The following is a 23408-nucleotide window of genomic DNA, read 5'->3' on the forward strand; positions in this document are numbered from 1 at the left end:
CTAGCCTCAAGGTTTTTGGATGCCTTTTCCATGTACTCTGCCATCCTGGAGCGGAGACCAAGTACATAGTCCACTATGTCCTGTTTAGGCTTTTTGAGAGGTAACTCCCATCCTTCCTTCACAAGACACAGGGGTCCTCTTACAGGGTGCCCAAACAACAATTCAAAGGGGCTGAAGCCAACCCCCTTTTGAGGGACCTCTCTGTAAGCGAACAAAAGGCAGGGCAGAAGGATGTCCCATCTACGCCTGAGCTTTTCAGGTAATCCTTTAATCATGCCCTTTAGGGTCTTGTTAAATCTCTCAACAAGCCCATTGCATTGTGGGTGATAAGGAGTGGTGAACTTGTAGTTTACACCACATTCCTTCCACATAGCTGTCAAATATCCAGACATGAAGTTGGTACCTCTATCTGATATTACCTCCTTAGGAAACCCCACTCTGGAGAAAACTCCAAGTAAGGCCCTGGCCACAACAGGAGCTGTTGTGGTCCTAAGGGGAATTGCCTCTGGGTACCTGGTGGCATGATCCACTACCACCAGTATGAATCTGTGCCCAGATGCTGTAGGGGGATCCATTGGGCCAACAATATCAATCCCCACTCTCTCAAAGGGTACCCCCACCACAGGTAGTGGTATCAGGGGGGCCTTTGTTGTTCCACCTGCTTTACCACTGGCTTGGCAGGTTTCACAGGAGCGACAAAACTCCTTGGTGTCTTCAGACATGTGAGGCCAGTGAAAGTGAGGGACAAGCCTGTCCCAAGTCTTGTTCTGGCCTAGGTGTCCTGCTAAAGGAATATCATGGGCCAAGGTGAGTAGGAAGCCCCTAAATTGCAGAGGTATAACCAACCTCCTGGTAGCACCAGGCTTGGGGTCTCTAGCCTCTGAATAAAGGAGTCGATCGTCCCAATATACTTTATGGGCACCTTGAGCATTCCCAGCAGCCTCAGCAGCAGCCTGCTGTCTGAGGGGTTCAAGAGAAGGACAGGTTAACTGAGCCTGCCCCAAGTCTGCCCTAGAAGGTCCCCCTGTCCCCAGAAACTCAACCTGATCAGGTTCAAGTTCTTCAGGGACAGTTCCTTCAGGGGTCTCAAGATCAGTTTCCTGTGAAGCCTGATCCTCACTTGTAGGCAGTTGGGAAGGCGCAGCCTTAACCCTCCTGTTCTTCTTCTTGGGAGGTACTTGGTCCATTGTTCCAGGATCCAAGACCTGAGGTTCAGAGAGGCACTTTTTGGCCTGTGACCTGGTCACAGCAAGGACATGTGATGATATCCCTAACATCTCTGCATGAGTCCTGTACTCAACTTCTGACCATAGAGAGTTCTCCAGGTCATTGCCCAACAAACATTCTACTGGGAGATCAGCACTAACCACAACTTTCTTTAGGCCAGTTACCCCTCCCCAGGAAAAGTTAATAAGTGCCACACTATGTGTAGTAGTGACATTGCTGGCATTGGTCACCAGGTAATCATCGCCTGGCATGTATTGTCCAGGGTCCACAAAGTTAGGTGTCACCATAGTGACACTGGCACATGTGTCCCTGTAAGCTTGAGCCACTTTATTGTTGATCAAAGGTGTCTGTCTGTATTTGCCCAGGTTACTGGGACTTATGTCAGGGGTCAAATCTATGTCCCCTTCACAAACCAGAACAGCCTGTGTAAGGGTTCTGACTAGGTCAGAATCTCCTTCAGTTCCCAAAGTGATTCCCACTAATCCCTTGGCTTGAGGACCAACACTGCTAACTGTACTAGTGGGTGCAGGTGCCTTAGGGGCTGCAGTGCTGGGGGCTCCACCCTTTTTACACTCACTTGTCCAGTGAGAGGTGTTCTTACAAGTTTTACACCAGGGTTTCTTCTGACCTTCTTTCTTCTTCTTCTTGGAAGTTTGGGACCCACCCTCTGTCTCAGTTTGGGGCCCTGTTGAAGACTTCTGGTCTTTAGCTTTCTGCTCCCCACCCTTCTGGTCTGTTTTCTTCTGGTCACCACCCTGGTTCTGGTTCTGGTTCTTTTGCTTAACTCTGGTTCTTACCCATTTATCTGCCCTCTTTCCCAATTCTTGGGGAGAGGTCAAATCTGAGTCAACCAAATGTTGATGCAACTGCTGGTTCTGACAATTATTTAAAATGTGTTCTCTCATCAGCAAATTGTACAATCCTTCATAGTCTGTAACCTTGCTTCCCAGCAACCATCCCTCCAGAGCCTTAGTGGCACACTCAACAAATTCAGACCAGTCCTGAGTCTGTGTCTTCTGGGTATCTCTGAACATTAACCTGTACTGTTCAGTGGTTAAGCCTAACCCATCAATCAGAGCACTCTTCAGGACCAGGTAGTTTCTAGAATCCCCATCACTAACTGTGAGGAGTCTGTCTCGGCCTCTACCTTCAAAGGAGAGCCACAAGATTGCTGCCCACTGCTCCTGAGGGATCTGCTGTACTCTGCAGGCTCTCTCCATTGCAGTAATCCATTTATGGATATCATCCCCAGCTTTGTAGGGGGGCACAATCTTACTCAGGTTTCTATTATCAAAAGACCTGTCTTTATCCTTGTGGATATTGCTGCCACCAGTGGGTTCTATTACCCCACTCTCTCTAGGCTGTCTTGCTCTAGCAAGTTTCTCCTTAGCCAGGGCAACCTCTAACTCTTGCCTCTGGATCCTAAGCTCAGCCTCTCTCATCTTGGCCTCATGTTCCCTTCTCTGAGGGCTAGTCATCTCCTTTCTGGAGTGACCATGAGAGCCTCTAGAGACATGGGAGGTATTGGATTCACCTGAGTGATGCCTCCTCCTCCTATGGCCCTGGTTAAGTCCACCTGGGGGTCTGAATGGGTTGTTACCTGATTCATTCCCAAGTTGACTTAAGTTAGCCTGGTTCAGTCTACTGACCAGCACCTGACTATCTCTGTCATCATCTGACTCACTGCTTTCCACCTCCTCCTCCTCTTCTTCTTCCTCTTCCTCTACATCTACTTGAGGAGCTCCAGTGGTGGAGGCTTCCTCATCTACTAGGATGATAGGGGCAGGGGTGTCTACAGTGTCATCCTCTGAAGGATGGCCTCCTTCAGCATCCCCTGTGGGGTTTGTTTTAGAGGTCTTTAGAGCCTCAGACTGATCCAAGAGCTCTCTTAGGTGATCTGTAGTAGGGGAAGGCCCTGTCTTCAGACCCCTTAAGACACAAAGCTGTCTTAATTCCTTAAAGGGAAAAATAGCAAACTGGGATGGTGCCCTTGGAGGGTCACTCTCAACAGGAGTAAGTCCACTGGACCCCTCTGTTCCAGACATTGCTCTAGTGTGGGTGGATGTGTTGCAATCTACCTACACTGGTGTTTACCTACTAAACCTATCTAGTAGTTGTAGCTAGGGTGTGCTACTCCCTTTGCTCTACAACAACTAAGTTCAGTAGAACTTACGTATACTAGTCTCGTTTTATATGTACCTAGCAGGTACCTGTATGATCTTTCAAATGATAATCTCAAAGATTGTAATGGTAAAACAACAGCAAGCTCAGATCCCAATCCGCTGCTCACCAATGTGAGAAGTTGGCCTGGTATATAATGTTCACTAATTCTAGTGATCACTTTGTACCATGCCAAGCAACCCTTATGATGATGGTTGTAATTCAACCTTGTAGACCAGTTATCCTAGTGGTAACGTGGACAAAGCAGTCTTAGGCTAAACTCTGAAAGGCATGTGAAGCCAGCTGTTATACCATACACAACCCCCTTGAATACCAAATGAAAGGGACACCACACAGATATATATTGAAAATATATATTGATTTATTAACTATAAAATCCCCCTGGACTCTTTATGAGCACAGAAGCACAAGCGTTAAATCACAAGACAGTTTAAAATACACAAAAGTTGCACAATATGGATGAGCCCTAGGGGCCACCTAAACCATATACTAAGAAAGTGGTATAAGAGATACCAGGAGGAAAGTGAAGAGGCCTAGGGCCTTGGGAATCGCTGGAGCTATTCGAGACTGGAGTTAACTAAGTCGGGAAAGGCCCACGGGACTCGGGTGCAGTGTTCAAAGTGCACGCACTTTTCAATGCAAAGTCTATGGTGCGTAAAAAGCACAAAGTTAGAAAGTTAGGAACCTTCCGAGTGACCTACGGAGCTGAAACTTAAAACACAGGCCCTTGGGATGTGTACCAGTGCAGGAGCACCGGCGGAGCTGAGTTACCTCACCCACAGGAAGCGGGTGCACAGGGTCGAAGTTGTGTCGGGTTTCGTCACGCTGGTCGATGGTGCTTGGAGCTGAAGATGCTGCAGGCGGCTCGATGAGAAGAGTTCCGGTGGATCCAAGGGTGGATCTGAAGATGTGAAGACCTGAAAGCAGAGGGGACAGTGTTCAAAGTCACTAGCCAGTGACTACCGTGGAACCAGATTGGAACCAGGCGATGTCGGGTGCAAACAGGCGTTGTTGGGTAGCTTCTTTCTGCAGCCACATGGATACCCGGGGTCGAGGACGTCCAGGAGTCGGTCACAAGCTGTCCCACGTAGGCTTCTCGCTGTTGGCGGTGTCGGCGACCTGATCGGAGCAAACAGGCCTTGGCAAATGCAAGCCACGCAGAAGTTGAAAGATGCTGTTCACTCGGACCAGCAAGGTCAGAGCGGGTGCTCCTTTTCACAGGAGCTTGGGTAGGGCTGGAGCAACCAGACCTGCTGTTTAAATCTTCGGGTTCGTCGCCAAGATGGCCGCTGGCCGCGTGGCTAGTGGCCGGGATGGCGCGTCGAGTGGCACAATGCAAAAGGGCCCCACGCAGATCGTGGAGATGCTGGAGGGCTGATCTTCGGTGCAAGGGCTGCTCGGTGGTGAGGGTTCTCAATCCCCAAAGCACAACGTCGAGGATGCCTCAGAAGCTGCGCAGTCAGCTTTTCGAGTGTCTTCCAAGAGGTCCGGTCCCACGTCACTCGGTGCCTCCACGGGTCCCTTCTTCGCAGGGACTGTGGATCGGGCTCTGAGAGGTCTGGGAGTCTGGTTCTTGTCGGGCTCTGGGCTCGGTCTCCGGCGGGAGGCGGCGGCAAAGCAGACGTCGAGTTGCTGGTTGGTACCTGTGTTCACAGGGTGGCCACTCCTAGGCCACAAGGGAGATTCTCTTCAGTCTTCTGTGCAGCAGAATGTCGAAGTCCAGTCTTCTTCTTGTTTAAAGTTGATTTCGGGATGATCTGCTGTGCAATGGCACTGCTCCCCCTCTTATTCCCAAACTGGGGGTGGATCACCTACTAGGTCCCTCCTCTGGGAGGAACCAGGAAGGGGGGCGGTTACACCCCCTTTCCTTTGTCCAGCTCCGCGCCAGGACTGGGGCTGGAAGGCCCCAGAACCGGTTTGGACTGGCCTATGCACGGGGACACCTTGTGTGCCCCGGGCATGTCTGATTCTATTCAGCCCTGTCCTACCCAATACACAAAATCCTGTCTGGGGTGGTGCTCGCACCTCCCAAGGCAGGAAACCCTTTGTCCAGGCCACCATCTGCCGAGTTTCGGTCAGCAGCAGGAGGCCAGACTTGTGTCTGTGGTGGCAGCGTCCATTTTGTGAAGCTGAGGCTCTGTTTAACTTTAACCGGGGTTAAGGCTACGCACATGTCGTGTCCCTCTAGAAGGGTGGAATGCTATCCCCGTCGCCAGAATTGGCGAGGGGATAGTATTCCAATTCGTATGACACCTTACTCGACATGTTTTGATAAAGCCAAACCAAAGATAGCATTTAACCGCGAGGATTATAATGCACTTAAGAGTATATGGTATGGCAATATCCCGGAACAGCTTAGGGAGTTGTTCCCGACAGCTGCAGACAGGCTCAGCTCATGCCAGAGCACCATCTCACATATTTCCAAGCACTCTGCCTCCAGGATTGATGAGGCCTTCCATAGGAGTGGCTGATAGGAACATATGTGTCCAGTTTAGGGTTAGGCACAGACATACTGTACCTAAGTAAGAGGTGGTTACACCGACTTACCCCAGCTGAGTGATCAGCCAGTTGTGTCAAATATGGAGGCCAGGCCAGGGGTGGCACAATACATGCTGCAGCCCCTGGTAGGCCTTGGATACACCTATGCCCTGGGCACCTAGGGTGCACTAATACAGGGGCTCATAAGGTGAACCAGTTCCAATTCGTAATGCACCTAGAGTGCATTGGCAGTAATTTAGAGAGAGAACAGCAGGCTGTGGGTCTGATTAGCAGGCCCACAGCCACATTAAGTCAGAAACCAGTGAAGCAAAAAGCAAAAATTTGGGGTGACCATAGGATAGCAGACCCTACTCTCCTACAGTTCCTGAGTTCCTGTGAGTACCATGGTGATTTAAAGGTGGTACTTTTTTTCTTTAAGTCTATCTTAGGGGCGATTATATCCAAGGTGGAGGTAATCCAATTGGTAAAGTTATCATTGGCTAACACAGGGTGAGGGTCTGCAGAAGGGGTAGATCGTGTCAACTCCTGTGTCCAGTCTTCAAGAGGTATTCTGGACCATAGTCTGTCACGTTCTCTTAGAGTTTGCAAGTGGCCGGAGATTTTGCTAATTTGCCACGTAAAAGGGATGAGAAAGTGAACCAGGACTCACTGTGAGAGGTGAACCAGGACTCACTGTGTGAGGTGAACCAGGACTCACTGTGTGAGGTGAACCAGGACTCACTGAGAGAGGTGAACCAGGACTCACTGTGTGATCTTTGTTCTCTCAGGGCATCAGAGTCAAGCACTTAAGGCTCACTGTGAGAGGTGACCCAGGACTCACTGTGAGAGGTGAACCAGGACTCACTGTGAGAGGTGAACCAGGACTCACTGTGTGAGGTGAACCAGGACTCACTGTGTGAGGTGAACCAGGACTCACTGTGTGAGGTGAACCAGGACTCACTGTGTGAAGTTGGCTCTCTTATGCCCTCAGAGTCAAGCACGTAAGGCTCACTGCGAGAAGTGAACCAGGACTCACTGTGAGAGGTGAACCAGGACTCACTGTGAGAGGTGAACCAGGACTCACTGCGAGAGGTGAACCAGGACTCACTGCGAGAGGTGAACCAGGACTCACTGAGAGAGGTGAACCAGGACTCACTGTGTGATCTTTGTTCTCTCAGGGCATCAGAGTCAAGCACTTAAGGCTCACTGTGAGAGGTGACCCAGGACTCACTGTGAGAGGTGAACCAGGACTCACTGTGTGAGGTGAACCAGGACTCACTGAGAGAGGTGAACCAGGACTCACTGTGAGAGGTGAACCAGGACTCACTGTGTGATCTTTGCTCTCTTAGGCCCTCAGAGGCAAGCACGTAAGGCTCACTGCGAGAGGTGAACCAGGACTCACTGTGAGAGGTGAACCAGGACTCACTGTGAGAGGTGAACCAGGACTCACTGTGTGAGGTGAGCCAGGACTCACTGAGAGAGGTGAACCAGGACTCACTGTGTGATCTTTGTTCTCTCAGGGCATCAGAGTCAAGCACTTAAGGCTCACTGTGAGAGGTGACCCAGGACTCACTGTGAGAGGTGAACCAGGACTCACTGTGAGAGGTGAACCAGGACTCACTGTGTGAGGTGAACCAGGACTCACTGTGTGAGGTGAACCAGGACTCACTGTGTGAGGTGAACCAGGACTCACTGTGTGATCTTGGCTCTCTTATGCCCTCAGAGTCAAGCACGTAAGGCTCACTGCGAGAAGTGAACCAGGACTCACTGTGAGAGGTGAACCAGGACTCACTGTGTGAGGTGAACCAGGACTCACTGCGAGAGGTGAACCAGGACTCACTGAGAGAGGTGAACCAGGACTAACTGTGTGATCTTTGTTCTCTCAGGGCATCAGAGTCAAGCACTTAAGGCTCACTGTGAGAGGTGACCCAGGACTCACTGTGAGAGGTGAACCAGGACTCACTGTGTGAGGTGAACCAGGACTCACTGAGAGAGGTGAACCAGGACTCACTGTGTGAGGTGAACCAGGACATACTGAGAGAGGTGAACCAGCACTCACTGAGAGCGGTGAACCAGGACTAACTGTGTGATCTTTGTTCTCTCAGGGCATCAGAGTCAAGCACTTAAGGCTCACTGTGAGAGGTGACCCAGGACTCACTGTGAGAGGTGAACCAGGACTCACTGTGTGAGGTGAACCAGGACTCACTGAGAGAGGTGAACCAGGACTCACTGTGTGAGGTGACCCAGGACTTACTGAGAGAGGTGACCCAGGACTCACTGTGAGAGGTGAACCAGGACTCACTGTGTGAGGTGAACCAGGACTCACTGCGAGAGGTGACCCAGGACTCACTGAGAGAGATGAACCAGGACTCACTGTGTGAGGTGAACCAGGACTCACTGTGTGAGGTGAACCAGGACTCACTGAGAGAGGTGAACCAGGACTCACTGTGTGATCTTTGTTCTCTCAGGGCATCAGAGTCAAGCACTTAAGGCTCACTGTGAGAGGTGACCCAGGACTCACTGTGAGAGGTGAACCAGGACTCACTGTGAGAGGTGAACCAGGACTCACTGTGTGAGGTGAACCAGGACTCACTGTGTGAGGTGAACCAGGACTCACTGTGTGAGGTGAACCAGGACTCACTGTGTGAAGTTGGCTCTCTTATTCCCTCAGAGTCAAGCACGTAAGGCTCACTGCGAGAAGTGAACCAGGACTCACTGTGAGAGGTGAACCAGGACTCACTGTGAGAGGTGAACCAGGACTCACTGCGAGAGGTGAACCAGGACTCACTGCGAGAGGTGAACCAGGACTCACTGAGAGAGGTGAACCAGGACTCACTGTGTGATCTTTGTTCTCTCAGGGCATCAGAGTCAAGCACTTAAGGCTCACTGTGAGAGGTGACCCAGGACTCACTGTGAGAGGTGAACCAGGACTCACTGTGTGAGGTGAACCAGGACTCACTGAGAGAGGTGAACCAGGACTCACTGTGAGAGGTGAACCAGGACTCACTGTGTGATCTTTGCTCTCTTAGGCCCTCAGAGGCAAGCACGTAAGGCTCACTGCGAGAGGTGAACCAGGACTCACTGTGAGAGGTGAACCAGGACTCACTGTGAGAGGTGAACCAGGACTCACTGTGTGAGGTGAGCCAGGACTCACTGAGAGAGGTGAACCAGGACTCACTGTGTGATCTTTGTTCTCTCAGGGCATCAGAGTCAAGCACTTAAGGCTCACTGTGAGAGGTGAACCAGGACTCACTGTGAGAGGTGAACCAGGACTCACTGTGTGAGGTGAACCAGGACTCACTGTGTGAGGTGAACCAGGACTCACTGTGTGAGGTGAACCAGGACTCACTGTGTGATCTTGGCTCTCTTATGCCCTCAGAGTCAAGCACGTAAGGCTCACTGCGAGAAGTGAACCAGGACTCACTGTGAGAGGTGAACCAGGACTCACTGTGTGAGGTGAACCAGGACTCACTGCGAGAGGTGAACCAGGACTCACTGAGAGAGGTGAACCAGGACTAACTGTGTGATCTTTGTTCTCTCAGGGCATCAGAGTCAAGCACTTAAGGCTCACTGTGAGAGGTGACCCAGGACTCACTGTGAGAGGTGAACCAGGACTCACTGTGTGAGGTGAACCAGGACTCACTGAGAGAGGTGAACCAGGACTCACTGTGTGAGGTGAACCAGGACATACTGAGAGAGGTGAACCAGCACTCACTGAGAGCGGTGAACCAGGACTAACTGTGTGATCTTTGTTCTCTCAGGGCATCAGAGTCAAGCACTTAAGGCTCACTGTGAGAGGTGACCCAGGACTCACTGTGAGAGGTGAACCAGGACTCACTGTGTGAGGTGAACCAGGACTCACTGAGAGAGGTGAACCAGGACTCACTGTGTGAGGTGACCCAGGACTTACTGAGAGAGGTGACCCAGGACTCACTGTGAGAGGTGAACCAGGACTCACTGTGTGAGGTGAACCAGGACTCACTGCGAGAGGTGACCCAGGACTCACTGAGAGAGGTGAACCAGGACTCACTGTGAGGTGAACCAGGACTTACTGAGAGAGGTGAACCAGCACTCACTGTGTTAGGTGAACCAGGACTCACTGTGTGAGGTGAACCAGGACTCACTGTGTGAGGTGAACCAGGACTCACTGTGTGATCTTTGACCCTCTGAGGCATCAGAGTCAAACACTTAAGGCTCACTGTGAGAGGTGAACCAGGACTCACTGTGCGAGGTGAACCAGGACTCACTGTGAGAGGTGAACCAGGACTCACTGTGAGACGTGAACCAGGACTCACTGTGTGATCTTGGCACTCACAGGGCTCAAGAGTCAAGCACTTAAGGCTCACTGTGAGAGGTGTTAGCAGGCTTAGGACTCCGTGTCAGAGATCAAAGCGCCAAACGTTGTATAGCGCTTAGGTGCAAAGGCGCTACGTGCAGTTACATTGAAGTCTAAGGTCGGTGTCTTCGTATGGTTGAGGGAAGCCCATGGAAGTATTTTTTCGGGGTGGGGGGGGGGGGGGAGGCTTGCTGACGGGTAAGTCCGTCTGTCTCTGGGGGGTTGGGGACAGGGCGGGTGGTGGGGGGGGTCGGGGGGGGGGGGGAGGTCAATGAATCAAAGGATAGGCAGGTCTTGTTTAAAACAAATCTTCGACTTTTGAACCCCTCCCTGATTCCATGATTTCTCACGGAGATTGGGTCCTCGCTGTCATCAAAACCGAAAATGCAAGCCCTATCCAAACAAGCATTGTCAAAGGCAGTAGATCTGGGTGTAACATTCCACAGGCATTCACACACAATGGACGCACACACATTCAATCCGGTCTGTTTTTGTCAATACCTGGAAAAAGTAGCAAAAATACTGCCTTCTGTTTCGTAAACATCACACCGGCCAAGTCACACGATGCCACAGTGTGACCCAGGATATCGGCTGCCATCAGACTGTCACACGGTGAGGAGCTGGTATCACACGGTGGCAGGGACTGAGCTCCAGACCACTGGAAATAGGAGTTTTCCAGCTCGTTCTCGAGAGGTTTCGAACTGAGTTCCTTAAAGGGGTGTGAAAACACCCAATGACATGGGGAGGGGGGGGGGGGGGGGGGCTAGGGTACTTCTCTGCACTAGGCCACCCCCCTTCAAGGTCCCGCCCCCTTGTCACACTGTGAGATTGTTCTTCATGCTGGCAGGTATGATTCATAAAGGAGAAACAGACCAGAATGTACCGCGGCACAGGGGAGTCTCTTTTTCAGATAGAATACCGCCCCCCTCCCCCATGCATGTAACGGAAGCACTTTCTGGACGGCGGAATGATACATCACCAGCTGATAGCATGAGGTGAAAGGGTCGGAATCCTGGGCGGAGCCAAGCCAAAGCCCACCATATGCCTATTTCAAAGATTCCAGAGAGGTGTACTGTCAAGCCAGACCTAAAAAGAAAAGTTATCCTCAGCTAGGTAGGCCAACATTCCGAAAATATAGAATTGTCGTGGACTAATATATGGACCTACTACTTTCGGGTCATTTAGAATATCTTGAATATCTTGGAAGCTATCAAAAATAAGTCAAATTTGAGGCGAGTGGCTTTCAATACATTTTTAGGGTTCAGGGAAGGGTAGCGTGAAGGGGTAGTTAGAGCTTTTCCAGTTTCAGGGATGGGGGGCTATTAAGGGATATCAGTGGGATTTTAGAGTTCAAGGGAGGGTAGCATAGATAGGGCTTTTAGGGTTCAGGGATGGGTAGCATTGAGGGATAGTAAGAGGTTCAGGGAACAGGCAGCGTTAACGGGTTTGTGCGGTCCAAGGAAGGATATTGTTAAAGGGTAGGAAGGGTTTTTAGGGTCTATGGAAGGGTACCTTTAAAGGGTAGTATATCTTTTTTAAGGTTCACACATGGGTAGCGTTAAGTAAGGGTTCATTGGGTTTAGGATGGTTAGCGTTAAAGCAGTGTGGGTTGATCAGATTTGGGGAAGGGCATTGGTAACGGGTAGCAAAGGGTATGTCGGGTGCAAGGATGGGTAGCAACAAAAGATAGTGAGTTTTGTTAAGGTTTAGTGAAGAGTAGCATTAAGGGGTAGTAAGATTTTTAGGGTTCAGTGATAGCTAGCGATAAGAGATAGTAAGGGTCTTTATGCTTCACAGAGCAGTAGCATTAAGGGGTAATACGAGATTTTAAGGGATATTACGTTTGCCCAGCTCAGGGAAGGGTAGCGTTAAAGGGTAGCATAGATTCCCAGGGTTTATGCAAGGGTATCAGTAAGGATAGTAAGGGGTTTTAGGGATTATGGGAGGCTAGCAATAAGGGGTGGTAAGCATTTGTAGGGTTTAGGAAAGGGCAGTTGTAATGGGTAGTAAGGGGGTTCTAGGTTTCAGGAATGGGTAGCCTTCAGGGGCGGTAAGATTTTTTAGGGTTCAGTGATGGCAGCATTAATGTATTGATGTTTTTAGGTTCACAGCAGGGTAGTTTTAAGGGGTAGCAAGGGTTTCTTAGTGTTCAGGGATTGGTAGCTTTATGAGGTAGTAATATTTTGGGGGTTCAGGGAAGAGTATTATTAACGAGTAGTAAGGGCTTTCAGGGTAGCATTAGGAGGTAGTAAGACGTTTTTATAATTCAGGAAAGGTAGCGCTAAGGGGAAGTGAGAGACTCATAGGGTTCAGGAAATGGTAGCATTAAGGGGTAGTGAGGGATCTTTAGGGTCAAACAGACTCGATAATTCTCGCCTCGGTGCCTACTCTGACCAGGGAACACACTCGGCAACTCTGGGCATTAGATTGCCTCATCTCTACAACGGCCCCCCACAGACGCCGGGGATGCCTGGTTTCACCTTGGAGATACCCAGAAAGGGACCATCTCACAGGGAAAACCAGGACGGGTTCCCCAGCGGTCTTCAGCGCCAGGATACTCCATGGAGTCGAAGTGCGCTTTACAAGTACACCCACACATTTACAGGGTTAAGGGTAGGGTAGCCATAAGGGGTTGTAACAGGGTTTTTGTTAGAGTTCAATGACGGGTAACGTTAAGGGGTAGTAAGGGGTTTTCAGGGAAGGGTAGCGTTAACGTCTGGTAAGGATTTTTTAGGGTTTAAGGATGGGTAGTGTTAAGAGGTCGTACGAGTTTGTAGGGTTTAGGTATAGGTAGCTGTAAGAGATGGTAAGGGGTTTTTAGACTTCACACATGGATATGATTAAGGGGTAGTACGGTTTTGTAACAGTTATGAGCAGGTAGTGTTAATTGATAGTAAGGAATTTCAGGGCTTATGGTGGTAGTAAGGGGATACTATGGGTTTTTAGGGTTCATGGAGGGTAGCGTTACAAGGTAGTAAGGAGTTTTAGGGTGAAGGGATGGTTAGCATTAGGGGGTAGTAAGGATTTTAGGGTCAAGGTAGAGTAGTGTTAAGTGGTAGCAAGGGAGTTTTAGAGCTTAGGGAAGGGTAGCAGGGTAGCTTTAAGAGGTAGTTGGGTTTTTTAAGGTTCGGGATGGGTACCGTAAGGGATAGTTAGAGGTTTCTAGGCTTCGTGGAAGGGTAAAGTTAAGCAGTAGTGAGGGTTTTTAGCGTTCATGGAACGGTAGCATTAAGAGGTAGCAAGGGATATTTAGGGTGTTACAGATGTGTAGTGGTAAAGTGTAGGAAGGAGGGCTTAGGTTTCAGGGAGAGGTAGTGTTAAGCAATAATAAGGCCTTTTTGGGTTTCAAGAAAATGTAGCATTAAGGGTAGTAAGTAGTTTTTAGGTTTAGGGAATGGTAGCGTTAAGGTGCAGTAAGAGGTTTAAAAGATTCAGGGAAGGGTAATTTAAATTGACAGTATATTAAATAAATGTAATTTACTATAAGAAAATATTACATGCGAAGTGAGTTAAATATATTAGTTAGGTAATAAAAAAAATATATAACACATTTTAATTAATATTTAAATTAATGTTTGGATCCCAAACAGCTTAAAAATAATAACTTCAGCCTATAAATGTTAAATCTAGAAATTATAAAGAAAAGCACTGTTTTCTCAAGAAGAACCATGTTAATGTGTATCTGAAGTTGATGAAAAGGGAAGGGGGTGGTGGCTTGGACTGCGATACAGTTCAACATTCTTCCTGACGCCCTCCTCCCATCTGCAGAGGCTGCCACAGAAGGACACACACCATCATTATCCAATCATCAAGCAGTCACGCTGCATCGCAGAGGGTTGTGTGTAACCCAAAGGCCAGGCTCTGTGGTACCACAATAGCTACTCTTGATGTAGAGCGCTGGTCACCCAACTTGATAAAGGCATTATCACAGCTCTTGGAGGGTCAGCACTGTTTCTGTGCAAGCTTCAACTTCTGCCCAATCAAAGCATGTCCTGCAGTTCATCATCATGTGGGCGGAGCCAAAGCCCACCTCTGTACTACTCCTGAAAGCTCCTTTTTAGGTTGATCACATTACGTATGGCCACTGCTGCGCGGTCAAGCCTGCCCTAAAAAGGGGTCGCGCTGCGTGACCAGGGGTGTTTTAGATTTTTGTTTGAGGTTATATTTTTCAGCATCATTTGGAGTCTTAGCTTTGCATATAAATGCACCACTTTACAAGCACAGACTAACGTAAAATGATTGGTTTTGAAACATGTTCTATGACGTGTAAAAGTGCATTTTCTTAATGATTATTAACTATGCCACATTTCTGTATAACTCATCATCTTGTTTAAGATGGAGTCGCCTCTGTCACTCATTCAGTGTCCCATCCCCAGGTGCATATCTTCTCCTCACAAGCTTCGCAGGACATAGTCAAGCTGTAATGTCTGGAGCAGGCCTGGGCGTAGTTCGCAGAGTTTTGCTCCGCGAAGTTACAAAAAAACTCAGCGAAGTTCCGCAAGTGGCAGAGTGCAGTGCGAATTGCAGTTAGTGCTGGTATTTCTGCCACTAGGGTAGAAATTCTACCCGAGCAGCAGCTCGCCTTCCCGAACTTACCGTTCACGATCGCGAGCTCGGAAAAAACACCCCAGCCTATCGCGAAGCGGAGTTCACCGCCCAGGCCTTGTCCGGAGTTATTTTTCACTGTTTATTTTGTTTGCTCACATAGAGCCTTCCCCATTTCAGCTACAACTTGTAACATGTTTGGTTTTCTTCTGCTGGCAAACTGAGGTCTATTCATTCACATAAGACTTTATTGTTAATGTGCTATATTCTTTTCTAACATCTCTGGTTGACAGTAGCATAGAGGTGTCAATTCTCACCTGTGTTTCCACAGGAGAGATAAGAAACACAAAATGTGAGGTTCCAACTTCCCTGCACCACCAAGACTGCCCCAAAATGTCAAAGCATGTCCTGGGGAGAGGAGGGAGAAAAAAAAAGGGAGAGAGTGATAACCCTGATCCCACGGAGCCGACTCAGAGAGGTAAGTAAGGGCCCAGGCATCTCTGTACTTTCCCTGTATATGAAGAAGGAAGAAAAGACATCAGTAGGTGTTAAACCTTCCTATTTGTGGGCAAGACCAGTGTACTCTGCTATATATACATTTCTTCATGCATTAACCACCTGTGCAATTCACCTCTTGCAAAAATAAAGGAATGACTGCGTACACAGGTTTTGTATACTATCTGTAGAAACATAAACAGAGAAGACAGAGGCATTGGGAACATATGGATATTGGAATAGCTCTAATAGGGAATGAATGAATAAACACCCAACCCTCCTAAAAACATTATGTGCCCCGCATATCAGTAAAGCCCAAAAGCATAAGCAATTTCTAAAAGTGGAATATAAGAAACAATTAGAACATTGGAATGTTGGAAGGACCTCTGAAAACAATGGAGTGCTCTGGGCTTATAATGGCTGGTATAAGCCCGGAGCTCCAACATTACAATGCTTCTTTGTTCTCAGCTCTGGCTGTGAGCAAAGGCTTCAGGGAGCCTGAGGGGATTCCAATCCCCTCGCGTTCACTGAAGCCTTTGTTTTATTTGTTAGAACATTCTGCCCTCTAGTGGCAGAATGTTCTAATAGCCTTATAGCCCTTCGTTGCTGGGCTATACCGGCTATTAAAGTCCCGCCCCTTGTTAAAGTCCCTCGCCTTCGGCTCGGGCCTTTAACGCTGGAGAGGGCCTTTAATAGCCGTTATAGCCCCCTACGGCGGGTTATAAGGCTATAGTGTAATCCTAACAGTAAACACAAAACTAGAGCACAAACATGAGTGTTGGCTACAAATCAGGATGCACTGCAGTCTCATGCGATTAAAGAATCTCTAAAGCAAAGACCCCCTCCCGATGGACTGGACTGGAACCTGCGACCCCCTCCTTCCCCAGCGCCTTGAGATCCTTAAGGGTGAGTAGTCGCGCTTAACAAACACCTGATTGATTTATGAGCATTCTCCTTCCTTATTTAATAGGTAAAGAAAAGGCTGGCACAGTCGAAATGGAACCTCCAACAAGCTGAGAACAATGACAGACAAGTATAGGCAACGAGGCTCTGAAAGCAGCGCAAAGCACCTTACCGCCTGAGAGGTGGGGGAGCTTAAAGGATCTTGTTTGTTCTTTTCTTTTTGCAGTTGTATTCTATTCGGAAAGAATGAACAAGGAGGTCAATGAGAAGGGAAAGGAGCCGCTAACAGCCCGACGAGGAGGGAGGACGCAACGGGAACGCGACTCAGAAGCATAGGAGAGTGGATACAGGGTGGAAGAGATGCATGCAGCAACTAGAACGCCCTCGTCAGCCGGCTTATTCAGGCGCTGCTCCGCTCCTGCCGTACACACGACCAGGAGTGGAGCACACCCGACAAGAGGGTGTTGAATAATTACTCATGTAGTGGGATAATGCCTAGGTGTTAAGATACTAAGGCCCACATGAGTCAAAGCAAAGACCGGTCGCAAACAGTCAGATTCTCAGAATCTGCCCCTTTGCGACCGGTATTTTTGCATTTGGGATGCATCATCCCAAATGCAAAAATCACAATTTAAGTAATCTCTAAATTGTGGTAACTTAAATTGCCATTGCATTTAAGGAATCGTGAATTGAGATTCCTTAAATGCAATGCTTTAAAGTAACAAGCATTTACAATGCAACGGTCTCGCCTTTGCAAAAGTTAGAGCTATTGGCATTGTTTATTTATGTGTTGGCTTTGAAAACAGATAAATAAATGGCATTGTCATTTACTATGCCAATAGCTTAATCTCTCGCAAATGCGAGACCTATTGCATAGGTCGCGTATTTAAGCGAGTTTGAGCTATTGATATTGCAAATAACAATGCGATTTATTTATGTTTCAAAAACCAAAACAAATAAAAGGTTTCTCACACTACTGTCTCTCACACACTGCTATCTCTCACACACCATGCTCTCCCACACACCATGCTCTCCCTAGAACACTCACACTGTTGTCTCTCTCACACTACTGTCTCTCCCACACACACACATACAGAGAACATCACACACACACACACACAGAGCCACACACACACACATAAAGGGGGCCACAGCCACACACACACACACAGAGCCACACACACACTAGAGAGCCACACACACACAGCCACACACACATACAGAGAGCCACACTTACACAGCCACACACAGACAGACAGACACACACACACACAGCCACACACATATACAGAGAGCCACACACACACACACAGACCCAAACAGAGCCACACACACACACAGACACACACACACAGCCACACACACATACAGAGAGCCGCACACACACACACACAGACCCACACACACACACACACACACACAGCCACACACGCAGCCACACACGCAGCCACACACACAGCCACACACACAGAGCCACACACACACACATAAAGAGAGCCACACCCACACAGCCACACACACACACAGAGCCACACACACACTAGAGAGCCACACACACACATACAGAGAGCCACACTTACACAGCCACACACACACAGACACACACACACAGCCACACACAGGAGGAGAGAGTAGTAGAGAGTGAGGAGTAGAGAGTAGTAGAGAATGAGTAGAGAGTAGCAGAGAGAGAGTAGAGTAGAGAGAGAGAGTAGTAGAGTGAGTAGTATAGAATGAGTAGAAAGGTAGTAGAGAGTAGTAGAGAGTGAGTAGTAGAAAGTAGTAGAATGAGTAGTAGAGAGTAGTAGAGAGAGAGTAGAGTAGTAGAGAGAGAGTAGTAGAGTGAGTAGTAGAGAATGAGTAGAAAGGTAGTAGAGAGTAGTAGAGAGTGAGTAGTAGAGAGTAGTAGAATGAGTAGTAGAGAGTGAGTAGTATAGAGTAGTAGAGAGAGAGTAGAGTAGTAGAGCAGCAGTAGAGTGAGTAGTAGAGAGTGTTACACAAACACGGGTTAACCCAAGGAGTCAATGGGACCTGGGCAAAGTATTGGTACAAACAAAGTGGTTCCAGACAAACAAGCAATAAACAAAATCGCAACAAGAGTAGAAACATACACAAGTAATTATAACAGCATTGTTTTTAATCACAACGTGTATTATATAAGAATCATTCATAAAAATTAGTACAGGTTAAATCACATATAGTGCCCCTAAGAATGAAATAGGGAAGGGTAGTGCTGGGAAAGTGAAAGATGAGAACTAAACAAAAGGTCATAAAGACCAAAATATAACAAAATTGATAAGAAAAAACACAATGGAACAATAAATTAATCAATAATTTTAGACAATCATGCCTCAAAGGAAATCAGTAATAATGAATGATGACAGAGGCTGACCACAGGAAGGAGTGTCGACGTTTCGACCCAGGTGAAATGCAGGCGTGGTATAAGCCTTGCTAGAGGGTCTTCATCAGGACAGAAGTGGTGGGGGATGGGGCAACGGATCTTTCGAAGGGCTCGCTCACAGGAGGGGCTTTCTAAACTGTGGATCACAAAGCAATATGTGGGTTCTGCCAGAGGCAGAGTAGATCTCAACTGCAAAGTTAGTAATATCAGTACGTGGGGGACAGCACTGGATCAAAAATGGAAACAGCCCTCCTTGCTTCAAGATGGCAGCAATCTGCCCGTGGCAAGGGCTGTTGCCAAAAGGGACGGTGGAGTTAGAAGAAATGCTTCAAAGGAGTGTGTGCCGTAGAAAAATCTAGCCAAAATATTATTGAAGGCAGTGGGGTTCGATCTCAGGCGTGATGCAAATTTCCCAAACGCCGATAGATAGCGTGATCGTAAAGTCTAGTGAGCTCAAGGAGGGGGACGTAATCGTATGATTTAGAGGTCCGGTACGGAAAAGAAAGATTCCTGATAGCTACCGCTCATAGCTGGTAGAGAGTGAGCAGTAGAGTGAGTGAGTAGTAGAGAGTAGTAGAGAGTGATTAGTAGAGAGTGAGTAGTAGAGAGTAGTAAAGAGAGAGTAGAGTAGTAGAGCAGTAGAGAGTGAGTAGTAGAGTGAGTAGTAGAGAGGTAGTAGAGAGTGAGTAGTAGAGAGTGAGTAGTAGAGAGTAGTAGAGTGAGTAGTAGAGTGAGTATCTCAAACACAGTGTCTCACACATACAGTGTGTCAGTGTCACACACACAGGCTTATAATAATTGTTTTACAAAACTAACCATTGCACCAGCTGGCCAAAGCCAGGCCTTTTGGCATTGCCAGTGCTTAATATAATTGCATTACTCTCTTTTCTTACTGAATCACAAACACGTTCACACAATCCTTTGTTATCCACTTCCCCTCGCAGCCAGGAAAAGGAACTGCTAAAAACTTCGAGCACACAAAGATTGTGATGCTATAGTCGTGTGCGCACACAGACACGTACCTGTGTTTTGGGATATATTTGGCTCAGTTCAGCCCAAAGACCCTTTTAGTATGTGACCATTCAAGACATACTTCCTCTCCGGAGCAAACCATAAGATTGAAACATCTCCCACATACTCTCCTGCCACAAGATGACTGCTGCCAGCTCGAACACTTGCTTCCATTAAGATTATTGAAATTTGCTTCATATTTGGACGACTCACACAAATCTTGCTCTGAGGGGCTCACAGTAGACATTTGTTCCTTCAAATGAGGAAGGGCATGCCTGTTTGTACAACCCTGAGTATTTCCCAGTTCTTTCAAGCTGACTTTTCATCACATCTAGGTGAAAGTCACATCTTTCCTTTCCTTTAACAACAACATTTTCTCGTAGCTGCCAAGGTTTCAGATTGCTAAGTGTGACAATTTTATAATTTCTGTGTTACAACGAGTGACATTTCAATGACTGAGTGACACTTTCTCGCGAGCAAAAAGAAGCAATGACATTGGGTGACCAGATTTTTAAGGCAAAAAAAGGGACATTTCCCAAAAATAGGACTACAGTTTTACTTCAACACAGTGTACAGAAGTCTCATTTTATATTTATCGTTCATGTAGAACAGAAAACGAGAATCCATGCCAGGCACCGACCCGCAATCAGCTGCAGGTAAAAAGCAAACACTCGGCTGGCACTGAGTCTCACAGTGGCACTGTCACTTACATGCGAGGCTTGCCGCAGCAATTCAATGGCCAACCGCCGCCTGTCGCCTCCGACTCCTGGCCGCTGCAACAATCACTCCCTCAGCAAACGTGCCATTGTTTCGCTAGAGTATTCGTTGTGACTAATGATCCGGTATAGCTCGGGTAATGAAATGTACCTCACAAAGATAGGGAAAACGCATTTCTTGGGAAACCTACTATACAACTTTTATAGAGGTAAAGCAAGCAATGCAACGAATACACAGGTAGTTAACAAGGATTGCAACTCCAGAAAAATAAACAGGTAATACACCCACCAAGTATTACTGCTGCCACAAGGAACAAGGAAGTGAATATAACTTCGAGGGAGTTGGTGGGACATCGAATTTGTAATTACTACTTTTAAATTTACCTTTTTAGCTGCTGGAAACTTCATGATATCGCCCTCTTACTCGCACAATAAAAAAACGAATTCACAAACGCACTCCGCTGCTTTAGCGGGAGTTGGGGAATACATCTCACCTCTGCGCCATCTTTGTTAGCGCTCTAGTGTTTCGCTTGCCTGCAACTGCCTTCCTATTTAAGCAGGGCAATGCAGGCGCGCAGAGACGCACCGGAGATGCGCCAAAGATAAGCCTGTCTGCGCCCATCCGCGCGCCGACCGCGCCCAGTGCCAGGGATGCTGCCGGTTTGATCCCTGCCAAATTAAACTACTCAAGGAGGCCCTACTGAGTCTAGGAAAGGGGATAATGGGCGGGCCTCAAAAAGATCCTCCACAGACCTCTGCTATCCTGGCCTGTGGCCTGATGAACAGTAGATCCCTGGTCAAACACCGTCAGGAGGTGTCGGGATTGTTGGAAGATAGGGCCATGGATGCTCTCTTTATCACAGAGACCTGGACCAGTGCCGACTCCTCTGCTGAGTTGGGCTTTGCTTGCCCTGAAGGGTACAAGGTGTTTCATAAACCCAGGTCCCAGGGAAGAGGGGGGGGTCGGAGTCATATTTAAGGAGAGGTGGAACTTTGCTCCCCTTCAGATCGATGAGGTTGCAGGAATAGAACTGCTGGGCTTCACCCTGCAGGAAACTAAAGGAAGGGTGCTAACCGGTATGGTTTGCTATAGGCCTCCAGGCCTAGACACGCAGTATCAGGCGTTGTTTGACATTATCGCCGCCCTGGCCTTGAACCACTCCAGACTGCTGTTCCTAGGTGATGTTAACCTATGGGACAATGGGACCCTAGGGAGTCATCTGAAGGACCTACAACATATATGTGAGAACTGCGGCCTTGATCAGCTGGTTTTGAAACCTACTCAGGTGGACATGTGCTGGATCTGGTGTTTGCTAATCAGACTGAGACAGAGGTGACTGGCATACTACCCCAATGGTGGACTGACCACTCCCTAATCCACTTTAAGATCACTATATCCACTCATGTAAATAAAAATGCCTGTCCTGCAACCTACCGAATGGGAAGAGACTGGTCTAAACTACCAAAAGATAAAACGGATCCTACCTTCACCAATCAGACACCTTTTGCTCCGGGTAATTCGGTGGGTGAGAATTATCTTGCCTATTGTAATTATATCACTGATACCCTTGATAAACTTGTCCCCTTGAAAAAGATAAGGAATAGAGGGAAACCATCAGCCCCCTGGTTCAGGGAGGAGCTGACATTACTACGTAATCAGTGTAGACGGCAGAAAGGAAGTGGCGAAGGCTCTATCTAGAGTCAGATAAGAGACTGCTAAAGATAGCGCAGAATAAATATAAAGGGGCCATCGTCAAATCAAAAGCTCTTTTTTATGCCACTTCTATACTTCAATCACCGAACAGCACAAAAACTCTCTTTAATATTATAAGGGACCTCTCCAACCCGGACTGCACGAGCAACAGGGTGGGTGCGACACAAAAGCTCTGTGACGAAATCTCTATCTTCTTTGAAGAAAAGATTGCCAAAATCTTGGGGGGACTTGCTCAGGGTAAGGCCAGCAGTCAGGACACTCTCCTTTTGACTGTCGAGGAGGAAACATGGGCAGCATCATCTATTGAGAGTTTTCAACCTCTGACAGAAGAGCTCTTTAACTGCCTTGCTCTCAGTGTATCTTCTGGCTCCCCCTTAGACCCCCTTCCTCATAAGATCTGGAAGGAGTATGGGCCAGAGCTATTTCCCTGGATGCGACTGATCTGCTGCCAGTCACTGGAGGAAGGAGTAGTGCCGGAGGTATGGAAGCAGGCAACGGTAACTCCCCTACTTAAGAAACCCTCACTGGACCCACCCATCCCAGCTCATTTTAGGCCCATATCCCTCCTACCCTATAAAAATCTTGGAAAAGGCTGTTAAAAGATCTTTGTCGAGCTATCTTGAAGTTAAGCGCCTACAGGATAAGGATCAGTTTGGGTTCAGCCCAGGCCATGGGACAGAGACTGCGTTGGCTACCATGCTGGACACACTGCGAATGCGAGCCGGCAATGGTAATTCATCAATACTAGTGTTGTTGGATATGTCGGCCGCATTCGACACGGTAAGCCACACAGTCCTGCTAGGCAGACTGGAGAAACTGGGGGTGAAGGGCAAAGCTCTGACATGGCTACAATTGTACCTGTCAGGTAGACAACAGGTAGTGACCATGACTCTGTATGCTTCTCCTAAATCCCTGGTTCACCATGGAGTGCCACAGGGCTCGGCGATCAGCCCTATCCTTTTTAACATATATTTGCGGCCTTTGATCCCCATTATAAAATCTTATGGGATCGACCTGATCAATTACGCTGACGACACCCAATTGGTGTTTTCCCTTGAAGGGAAACGTGCAGTGTCTATGGACACATTCCAGGAATGCATGTGTCGGTTTCTGGTTGGCTCAATGCAAATTCCCTACAATTTAACAAGGGGAAAACGGAGATAGTCTACTGCTCGACTGCGAAATTAAATCAGCAGCCACAGTGTCAGCTTAGGCTCTCCCCAGGGGCTGATTTATGTGTTCCCAGTTAAGACAGTGCGTAACCTGGGAGTACTGTTTGATGAAGATCTTCAAATGGTATCGCAAACTAACAAAACTATCAGCGTCTGCCGTGGTCTGCTAAAAGCACTTAGACAGATTCTCCCTCTTCTCCCTGTCGAGACCAGGCCCCTGGTGGTGAGGAGT

At 48.1% G+C, this 23408-nt stretch overlaps 1 pseudogene; it reads left to right on the top strand.

Annotated features, from left to right (window-relative positions):
- Window positions 1-22603, top strand: part of LOC147678780 (uncharacterized) — an 80989-nt pseudogene extending 58386 nt beyond the window's left edge.
- Window positions 22604-23408: the final 805 nt, after the last annotated feature.

The sequence above is a fragment of the Lissotriton vulgaris genome, chromosome 12 (assembly GCF_964263255.1).
Source record: "Lissotriton vulgaris chromosome 12, aLisVul1.2, whole genome shotgun sequence".
NCBI lineage: Eukaryota > Metazoa > Chordata > Amphibia > Caudata > Salamandridae > Lissotriton > Lissotriton vulgaris.